The following is a 10,882-nucleotide window of genomic DNA, read 5'->3' as shown; positions in this document are numbered from 1 at the left end:
AAAGTACTTGGCCTCAGTGAGTGTAGATTCCACATTGTCAACACAAGGTGACACTTTATGTGTCAGTGTCAAATGTGTCGAGGCAGTAACTGTCAAGGGGTGGAAGAGCACAATGGCACATCTGGAACAGCTGTATTTAGAACATGGCATTTGTGGCTTTGCTGCCACTTGGATCCTTAGAAATGCCTGGAGGAACAGCTGTCTGGTGCAAAAGGCAAACATTGCTGGAGGACATGGAGTATCTTGTGCATTTTCTCTTGTAGAAAAAGTCACAGGGCTCTGGGATGGCCATGGAAATGTAGCAGTACAGTCTCTGGGAATGGGAATACTCAGGTGAAGGAGATTGACAAGATTCTGTGGTTCCTGATATGTTTTGAGAGCATGAAAGGAAGCTGACTGCAGTGAATCGGGCAAAACTCCTAACTAAATAATTTGGAATTATTCTGAATTTATCCATGATTACTCTTTTTCCCCACGTATTTCCAACATTTGCCTTATTGTCCCCTTGCATTGCCAGATTCTACAGGCAGAAAAATTTGTGGGAGTAATATCCTCCCATCAGCAGTGGTTCATCTGGGACACACTTACAAAGTTCATAATAAAGGCAAGCCCTACAGAGCGTGCTCAATGTTTAAAGTGTTTTATGAACAACTTCACACCAACCCCAGGAGATAGTTAGATAAGCATGTGATTTATTTTTATTCCCATTTTCCAGATGGAGAAAAAATAGTGGAGTGACCTTCTAAAGGCCGCAGAAGGAGTTGAAACAGAGATGAGATCAAGGAGTTCCTGACTACCCTGTGTGTGGGGAAAACATCAGATTCTTCTGCATCTCTCTTCTGCATCTATTGCACTGACAAAGGCCTTTCACCACACGCACGTGAACATGTCCACAAGATGGATTTTTATTACTCTAGTGGAATCTGGTAGAGGGCCAGGACGTTTTGGTTTTTAGCTATCCCATGTAATATTTGCCTGATGTGCTTCTCCCTCTCCTGCCTCTAAGCATTTTTCAATAAATAGGCAAAATTATCCAGGAGCAAGGCTGCAAGGGCCAGCAGGGAGCCAGTGAAGTCACGTCTCCCGTACTAGTGTAGTTAGCAGCAAGTATATATAACACAGCCCTGCCCTTCCTCTTCTAATGAAAGTGGCTCACCACCAGGTAGGTGATCAGCTGCCAAAGGAGATTAATCTCCCTTTTTAGCATGTGCTTTGGGGTTGGAAGGGATATCAGTTGCTTTAGTGTGTTTTTAACATCATCTAAAGCGTAGCCAAGGGTTATAATCAGACCCTTGGGAGAGCAAAGGTACAATAGATAGCTAAGTGGCTCTAATCCACAGCAGCACGATTATCTATTGATAACTGCCTCCTCCCCTTTAGCTGTCCCACTGATCCAGAGTTTGGTTAATAAAAACAAATTAATTCAGCATACCATGGTCAGTAAAGAACAGGCATTGGGGGTGTGAGGGCGGGGAAAGGTTAACTGTTCTCTTTGTTTGCTTTTCTTTTAATGCAAAACCCAACTGGCTTGGTGATGTCCAGATATGCACAAGCACCCATGCCAGATATCCCCTTGCACAGACAGGAGTAATCCAAGCACAAAAGGGAAGACTGGGATGGAGGAAGGGGAAGTGGCTGGGGCCAAGTGACGGGAGCCAATTCTTGCTGTGATGTACTCTGCTGCCTTTGTGATCTTGGGCAAGACTCTTGGATTAAATTTAATAGCTGGGGCTGGATCCAGTGACTGATTTTAATTAGAAAGCAAAAGGCCCTTTCACCTTCCGCCACTAAATTCACCTGAAGTTAGTTATCTCTAGTTAATTCTGTACTATTGTGTCCTAAAGTCAGACTTCAGGGCTAATGAAAATGCAGCTTCTACTGATCTTTGTAGGATATTTAGCTTGATCATACCAGTCATGATTTCCCCACAAATAATTTTCACAAATAATTTTCATTTTCTGTGTAACAGCAGCCCCCTTCTTCTATAATCCTCTGGCAAATTTATGAGGAAATATACAATTTTGGAAGTTTTTAAGACTTACTTTTAAGAAAACAGTAAAACTTCGTGTTGGAAACACTTTCTGGAAAATCCAGATCTGAGTCTCCTCAAGCACAGATCATGGATTGTGAGTGATGTGCCCAAGCCTGGTCACAGTCACCATGGGGCTATTCAGAGTTATTTGCATTACACCATAATAATGTCACAAGGAAGGTTCAGCACAGCAAGATGGAACAGATCCAAACCATGTATGTACCACACTGTCCATTGACTTTTGCCATTCCCTCACTGGGAATTAAACCCTGAGGGTTAAATGTTGAGGAAATGAATGTTTTTCCATATTTGAAAAGCATCTGCAGAAGGTAGAGTCTTAGAAAATAAAAAGGCAAAAAAAATAAATTCCATAAATAAAAAAATTCAACCCCCAGCTTATTTGTTCATCTATCATGTTTTCCAGGCAACTGGTCTCTTGAGAAACCTCGAAACAAATAGCCAGAAGTGAGTGGTGGGGAGAGGAGAGATATATATGAATTCTTTCAAGCAAGGCACGTCATAGAGCTACCTAGATTTTCTACTGGAATGTAACTTTCATGTATTTTCCTGATTCTAGCAAGGGTGGGGTGCTGGTTTGACAGTAAATCAGCGTACCTGAAAATACAGGGATACTAGTAGAAGAAATCAAAATTCCTTTAATGAATGGTTTGCCCAGCCACTGCAAGTGTCCTTGAAGTTCAAGCACTTTTATAACATTCATTTGATCATAAGACTGCCTGGTCATGTGCTATTTTAAGCAGTTCAGAGACAGATAACATCTGCAACAGTAAAAAAAAATAATTAAAAAATCAATTGATCACATGCCCAGGCAATGCTTACCATGGTCTGTACTTATTTTGGCTAAAGATATACAGAGGAGTTTTCAAAATAATGCCCTGGAGGGAATAAATTAGCAAGGCAGTTGAAACAGCAACCACAACACCCTACCTTAATGGAGCCATTTGAAAAAAAAATCCAAATAATTTAATCCCTAACAAAGGAGGGCCTGTCAGGTCAGTAACCCAGATCTGAGGTAGTGGTGTCATGTAACAATACTGCTCGACTTGGTGTTCATTTCCAGCACAAAGTTCAGCCTAACAGCAGCTGTCAAATACCTGCGGTTAATCCCCCCGTAGCTGCTTGGGTACAATTTTGGTGGTGTAATACACAGGATCACCCGACCCCAACAAGGCCACCACACTGTTAGCACTTTGCCCTTGGGAGGCACTTGAGTGGTTTGGAGCAGTCAGAAAATCCCCCTCGGGTGTTTGGGAGAAGGACCTGCTCAGGCTCCTGCCTGCATCTCCACTCCATGCCACACTAGTGCTGAAATGTGTTTCTTTCAGAATCATTAAAGCCTGGCATTTCAGAGCTGGGCTCCAGGGAAAATGTCCCTGGCTCTCTGTGCCTTTGCTCCTCTGTTTTGAAACATTGATGCTAAGCTTCAGTGCACCTTCCTGCTGGATTTTCAAACAGCTCAGTGTTTTACAGGCTTCAGGATATTATAAATATTGGTGCTGTTCAAGCTCTTTTCTTGCTTGGTTTGTGCAACATCCTGTGTGTAGTAGGATGGAAATTTTTACATTCTGTTGAGCTCCACCTTTGATTCCTTTATCATCTGTACCTGCACAGGCTTTCCCTTAACTCATCCCTGAATAATTCCCCTGGAATCTTTTTGATGAGCTCTTCCAAATATCTTGAATTCAGGCTGGGAAGTGAATAGAAGGCAGGGATGAGAAATGTCCTCTCTCATTATGGCACTGCCCATGTCCTGAGTCTATGCCTCCTTTTGGAGAGAAATTCAGATAAAGCTGAAGGATGTGGCCAACAGCTTCTGCATGTCTGGACAATCTCTGCATAGTTCTCCTTATCCAAACAGGCGAGTCAGAGACATTGGAAAAAAAGATCTTGGGGTGAGCTTCTAGCTCCTTTCAGTAGCTCTTCAAGTCTCACCCTCAGTCTTCATCTCTTTGGATGGTTCTTTGGATTGGGAACCTTAATTAATGGAAATTTTCAGGATTGTGCTTGCCTACAGGGGACACCCTATATGGGCAAAGCACCAGAGAGTGAAGTGTTTCCTAATTCCACTTCACATCAATTTATCTGGGAATCACTGGCAGCCACGTTTTCAACTATGAGCAGATTTATTTTACACCCAAGGAAAACTAAAATTTCTCTCACTTTGGACATGTGTTTGCAACCTAACTCCGCTATTCCAGTTCTTTAGCGTTCTCACATTGAACTAATAATAAATAAATAAAAAAAAAAATTATTATTATTAAGAAAAATAATAGCAATAATGATAATAATAATACTTAGTAAGTAACAACCATTAAAAAAAATCCAACATTTTTCTTTAAGGCACAGCTCTGTTTCATAGGACTGGCTGCAACAAACTCAAGTTCTTTGAAAGTAGTGGAATTACATTGCCAGCACAGCTCACTGTTCTCCCTCATGTTGGAAAAATCACCTCTTTTAATGTCCTGGCCCTACTGAAGCTCAGCATCTGTTGCTAAACTGTGGGAACTCAGGATTGCAACGCAGCAGTCCCAAATCGAAGCTGTGCCCTGAAAGGACCCAATACAGAAATTGGCATCATGGGACCATGGATCTGGTCTGGACTGCATGACCTGAAGCTTTCCCTGGATGTGAAGTGGGAGGTGACATGACTCAGATCAGAGGGAAATGTTTCCTGGTGGACAACATCCCCCTGTATCCTCATCTCAGAGTTGCAGCAACTCATGAGTTCCCATGGAATGATTTATTGATCAATTGAGTGGACAGGATTGTCCCTGCTTGTATGGATTTTAAGCACTCACAGAAAGCAGAAGGACCCTGTTAAATCAACTATTTCACCTTCCTGGATAAGAGTCCAGGTATTTATATCACAAAGTTCACAACCAGATACCAGTAGATGCTGATAACATTACCAATTCACTGGAAACAATGCATCGCCTGTACCTGCTGATAAACATCAATATTTTCACCTCAAAACATCTTAAAATTATCAGCCAGGCTTTACAAGTACAAACTCCAGTGCCACACACACACACAGAGGGGATGATTTCCTGAGCATTTGAATTTTTAACAGGGACACAGCTCTAACACCAATTCCCCAGGCACAGAGGAATGAGAAATTCATTAGCCAGGCTGGGGACATTCCCCCATCACAGCATGCACGCCCTGGGAAAGGAGTCACATTTAGCACACTACAATTTACCTGCATGATTAACCAGCAATGCTGTTTTTGGATGTCTAATCAGATTATATTGGGTTTATGTACAATTTCCTAAGCAGGCCGACTGATAGATTGATCAAGGGTAGATGGGATCTGACAGCAGAATATTATGGCAGAATTCTTCCAGTGATGGATGAGCCCACCTTGACACAAACTCCAAAGCTTTGCCTCTTAGTAATAAATCTCAGCATGAAGTCATCTGTCTCTGACCTGAAGCTCGAAATCAACGACTCAGGATACTGAAGTTTCATCGTCTTTATGAACATTTAAGTTGGCTCAATGGCATAAATACACACCTCCTGCATTCAATCTCTTTAATAGTGGCAGGCCTTATAATGTTGTTTTTATTTTTATTTTTTTTTCCTGTTTTATAAAAGTTAGCGATTCATAACTGATTTTCTCACCAGCCAAGGAGATTGCTGCTAATAGATTACATTCTGCATGATGCTTAATGAGCCATGATTGGGAAAGGAGATGGGAAATGGCACTTTGGATTGATTTAGCAAGGATTCAGTGGAAGCAATGCCACGACTCCACAAATAGCAGCAGGTTTTACGTGGTGCCATGGAATTATATAACAGGCACCTCAGCTAATACCTTCAAAATGCCTTGCTGGCTTGAGAGCCAGCATTTTCAAAAGCTAGTTGAAGTCAGATTCTGAAAAATATGCTTAGTTAACCAGAAGGCCTTTTCAAGCAATGTTATGAGTAACTTTGAGTAGGAAATGAACAAACAGCAAAAAAGAAATTTTTCCCCAAGCCCACCTGAAAAATCCTCTGTGTGGTCTGGAACTCTGAAAGTGGAGATAACTTCCACATTGCTTTTAAACTGCATTATGCCCAGAATATATGATGGTGCAATATGGTGCTCACACCATCCAGAATAATAATCTCATTTGCCTGGGACTTAATCCAAGGCCACTTGTTAGAATGTGGCCCTATTTCTTCATGGGATTTCAGCACCTAATTTTTATCAATTTCAGCAAGAGGTCAAGGTTTAGTTTTTTTTTGAATGTTTGCGTGCTCAAGCTCTCAGATCATTTTTGCATGCACTCTCAGTGTAAAATTGTGAGGGTGTGTAATAGAAGTCCTCCAAGCCCCCTGTGCATGGCTGACATCCTGGGTACCCACAGCAGCTCTCTGAATTAATTCAGTGATGCCTTCAAGTGACCTACTGCAGGCATTCTCATCTGACAGAGCCAGGAAATGGGGTAGCTAATAGACCATTTTGGAGTGTTGTAAGATCACAGCAATCCCATATTTTAAGAGGTTAATATAATACTAATTGGGGCTTGGGTGAAGAGTTCATAAGACAGATGAACCCACATTAGTTTTGAGAATTTGAGCAGCCAGATTCTTAAACCATATTCACTACTGCTTGGGAGTGGTTTTGCTCTTTAACTAAGAAGGAAAAAATATCAGGAGATTTCTGCAATTGTCAGCTTTTTCTGACTAACCTTCTTGACTGCATCTTCTGCGTTCATGATGGCTGATAACACACCAAAGTCATGGCCAAAGAGAAAAGTCAACTTGTAGGACCAAATTCACCTCCTGACTGACTCTGGCAGACCTAACTGCACTCTGAGATTTTATTCCTGCTAATATCAAAGTCCAGAAACTGACAAAGCTGTATTATTGTCAACCCCTGTAGTGAGGCTGGGAAAGTAGGAATAACAGTTAAGTTAGACCTGCGTGAATAATTCATAGGGAATAATTTATTTGATGAATTGACCTCCTTTTTTTTTTTTTTTATCTGTTCATGGCCCTGTCCACAAGCAGCCTCTGATTTTCTCTCTTCCGTTGTTACTCAAATTGAAAATATCTGCTGAATAATTTCTGAGGATAATTCTTGTTCTGCAAATTTGTCCCTGAGCAGTTCACTGTGAACATTTGCTATCTGAAATCCCAGTGCTAGCTAGACACACAGATCTCGTGGTGTTATTTCTGTTCCTTGCATAAAGGGCACATACATTCAAAACAGTGTATTTTCCACTCTGCCTATTGGTAGTTCTGAGTCCTTTAATGTAGTGTTCAGCTCTGCAATGTGTGTATTTGATTTTAAGGTACCATTTTTGATCCATGTGAGATAAATAATATGTAAAATGAGAGGAAAGTGCTTTTTCTTTAGGGATTTTCCCATAAACCTGCAGGTGCCTCCCAGTCAAATCCTCTAGCTGCTCAATAAGAGGACAAGGAAATCACAAAGAGGAACAATTTTAGGTGCTAAGAACAAATCTTAGGCAGTGCTCCATGAGATTCCCATAAGCAGGAACCATCCTGAGCCAGATCCTGCCTCACAAACACAGGGACAACACACACAGGGGATGCAGCACAATCCACAGGACATGTAGAGGACAAGGCAAGCAGCCCTGGCTGTCCTCCACAGCTCTGGAGGGACACAAAAGCACCTTCTCACCTCCCATCCTGCTTTCCACAGGCTTTGATGCTCAGCAGCTCCTCAATTCCCTTTGCAGCACAGTCTCTTGTTTACTCACTGCACTCATAAGGCTGCACATCGACTTGCAGAATCAGGAGGGGGAGAAAAAAATGGGAGCAAGACAGAGTTAAAAGTTTCAGCCATAAAAGCTTTTGACACATCTTTCTGTCTCTTTCTGTCCAAGTAATCAATCTTCTAAGTTTCCAGGAGCGGCTGAGATTTTTAAAAACAGCTGTAATCTGTGGTCATTGATGGTGGAGTAGATTGTTTGCCAAACTATTACCATAACTGTCAACCAAAATCAGAAAAATAATCTCATTGTGCTGGACAGATGCCTTTCCTGCATTATTGATATAGTCACTCCAGAGTAATAGAGAAATATAAAGCATTGTTCTATTTACAAAAGGAGATTGGCCAAGTCCTTGAGAGTGAGCAGGAGGGACAGGCACTTAAAGGAAGTGAGATATAGTCAACTCAGTAAAAGTTATGTGTCAGGGTCATGTGGCCTCCATAGTCAGCAGTAGAATCTCAGTTTTCAATAGCTTTTCCTCTCCTTTCTCACTTTCAGATTTAGCTCCAGAGCTTAATCTCTGACTAAATGAGCTTTCCAGGGTTTTAATGCAGCACCATGGAATCTACCCAGCTTTTCCCCCTTTCCACCTTCCCTCTGGCTGCCAGCACAACAACCCCAAATACATCTCTGGGACTGCTGCATTTCCAAAATTTACAAAAATCACCGCACGTTCCCCGTGCTGCTCTTAGGAGCGAGGATAAATCAGGTCAGCCCTGCACATTATAATACAATACAAGAGAATTTTTGTCTGCTTGCCACCGAGATGTCTCTGAAAGCACTTTGCAAGGCAGTGCACTAAATATGAGCGTCGCAGCAAATCTTCAGGCAGATGGAGCAGCCAGCCTGCATTTAGCCATAGCGCCCACAGAGTCTTTTGCTGTTACAAATGTTTGTATATAGAGAGGGGCCCAATTTTGCATTGGAATCTGCTACAGTGAACCCATAACCCCAAGTTCCCCATTTATAGCACAAATGAATAAATATCTATACAGTCAGAGGACTGGAGGTGGGACTGGAGCTTCTATTTTCATTTGAACACCATGCAGGGGTCAGGCACAGTGAGAGTCCCGTGATCAGCTGAGGACAGGCTCTGGGAGATATGTGGTCTCCTGCCCTTTTTTCTTTTCTTTTTTTTTTTTTTTTAATTTTAAAATTGCCTCACATTTCACTGCAGGAAAAAGTTTATTTTCATTAGCATTTTGAAAATATTTGAATTTTTTTTTTTTTGGAGGGGGGGAGCAGGAATTATCTATAGATGTAGTCCTCCATTTAACTTGAAAAGAGAAATTAGCTTTTGCAAAATGAGAGCAGTTTTTAGCTTATTTTTGTTCAAAAGCAGATATATGAGCTGCTAGCCTCATTTTGGTAGCAACAAAAGAACTTTTCGGCAGCTTAATGCTTTGAGGCAACACATGGCTTTTTTCTTTCTTTCTTGCAACAAAAACATACAGATGCAATCTTTGTCTCAGTAGAAAAAAGATGGAAATAAAAACAATTTCATCAAATTTGGTGTAATGAGAATTATTGTCATACTATAAAAATAATTTAAATAACAACAACAACAAAATTGCTTTTACCCCAGTTTTACTGAAATGCCTACAAAAGAGCCATTCTAGGGAAGCAAATGGATGCTCTGGTCCGAAGTGTGAAAATCAACAATACACAGAAAAAAGCAGGGCTAATTGAAGGACTAATTCATGCTGGGTGACCACCAGCCAAACAATAGCTTCGACTCACCATGCTGACTAAAACATTTGTAGCTCTCAAATAATAAAAAAAATTTTGTGAGGAAAATGCCTGACTGTCTTCATGCAGAAGGACGAGCAGCCTGTGGTCAGGAAACAAATGCATAAAGTGTCCTTGACACCACGTTTGTCGTGACTCTCTTGCTCTGGAGTTGTTGTACTCTGGTTAGAGAGATGTTCTGAATTCATTAACATGTGTTGTGGACAAGAGGTTTGACCCAAGCCCTCACACATCACCCCCCTAACTCCTCTAGCTCACACCCATCTCCAGCCCGAGCACACACCAAGCCCCACAGTGGTTTTAATTGAAAAGCATAAATTTGGCCTGCTAAATCTATTAACGATTTGTTTTAATTAGGAACCCAGCTGCTTCCTGAGATTCTGCAGTCTGGGTTTCAGAACTTTAACCACACTGAAAATGAGTCTCAAGTGAGCTGCTTCAAGTCTTTCAGCTCAGCGTTTTTACAGACTCCTTGGAAGGGAGATGTTTTGGAAAAGTTTCCACAGTGTGCCCATTACCCCTCCTCTCAGGCCTCGGATGATACTGACTCAGGGAGGGTAAAACTGGACCTCCTTCTACCCAAGTGCTTCTGAAATCCAGATTAGGTTTGCCTTTCTTTATAGAGAGCAATTAAAATCTACTGCCCAGCATAAGTGTAGTTTCCAGAGAGACAAATAAGGGACCAAATTAAAAGATATTTAAGATCTATGGACCCTATATAGGGACTTGGTGAAGTCAGGCAAGACGTTGTCTTTTCTTGAAACATTTAACAGATCACACACTAGTGAATTTCTGCACACTGGGGCACCCATTCCTGTTAGGTTTGCATTGCCACTACTGCCCAAAGGAAAAGCACTGGCTTTTGGCTGATCTTTTTGTGGACCTGTGACAATTTCCAAAGCCTTTTCTAGTCAGTGGTAGAGATACTTTTCCAGCTTCCCCTTTCCTTCCTGGGAGTGTTAACCTGTGCCAAAAGGGAGTCATTTGTGCACTTGTAGGCAAAGATCAATGGGAAAATGAAGAGGAATTGTTTCTTGCGCATTTACAACTCCAGAAGGCAGTCTGCAGTTGTAATTTCAGCCTTTCCCTGAATTACCTGACAGAAACACACACGTCTGACAGTGCATGGTCACTAAGCTTCAGGTGTCCTCCCAAGGACCCAGGCAGAACACACACAGCTAAAAGTTCAGCAAATACCATTTCATTTTTTATTGATGATGCACTGTTCATATTTCTACCCTTGCTCCATGATCCAGCCACTGTACAGGTGGAAATGACTGTAATGAAGCTCAATGAAATATGTACATAACCCCTTCTACCTTCACCATTTTCTCTAGGCTTTTCTGCCTTAGTTTCC

This window comes from Zonotrichia albicollis, chromosome 11 (assembly GCF_047830755.1).
Source record: "Zonotrichia albicollis isolate bZonAlb1 chromosome 11, bZonAlb1.hap1, whole genome shotgun sequence".
In the NCBI taxonomy this organism is placed as follows: Eukaryota; Metazoa; Chordata; class Aves; order Passeriformes; family Passerellidae; genus Zonotrichia; species Zonotrichia albicollis.
The sequence above is the reverse complement of the archived record's forward strand: the minus strand, read 5'-3'. Positions refer to the sequence as shown.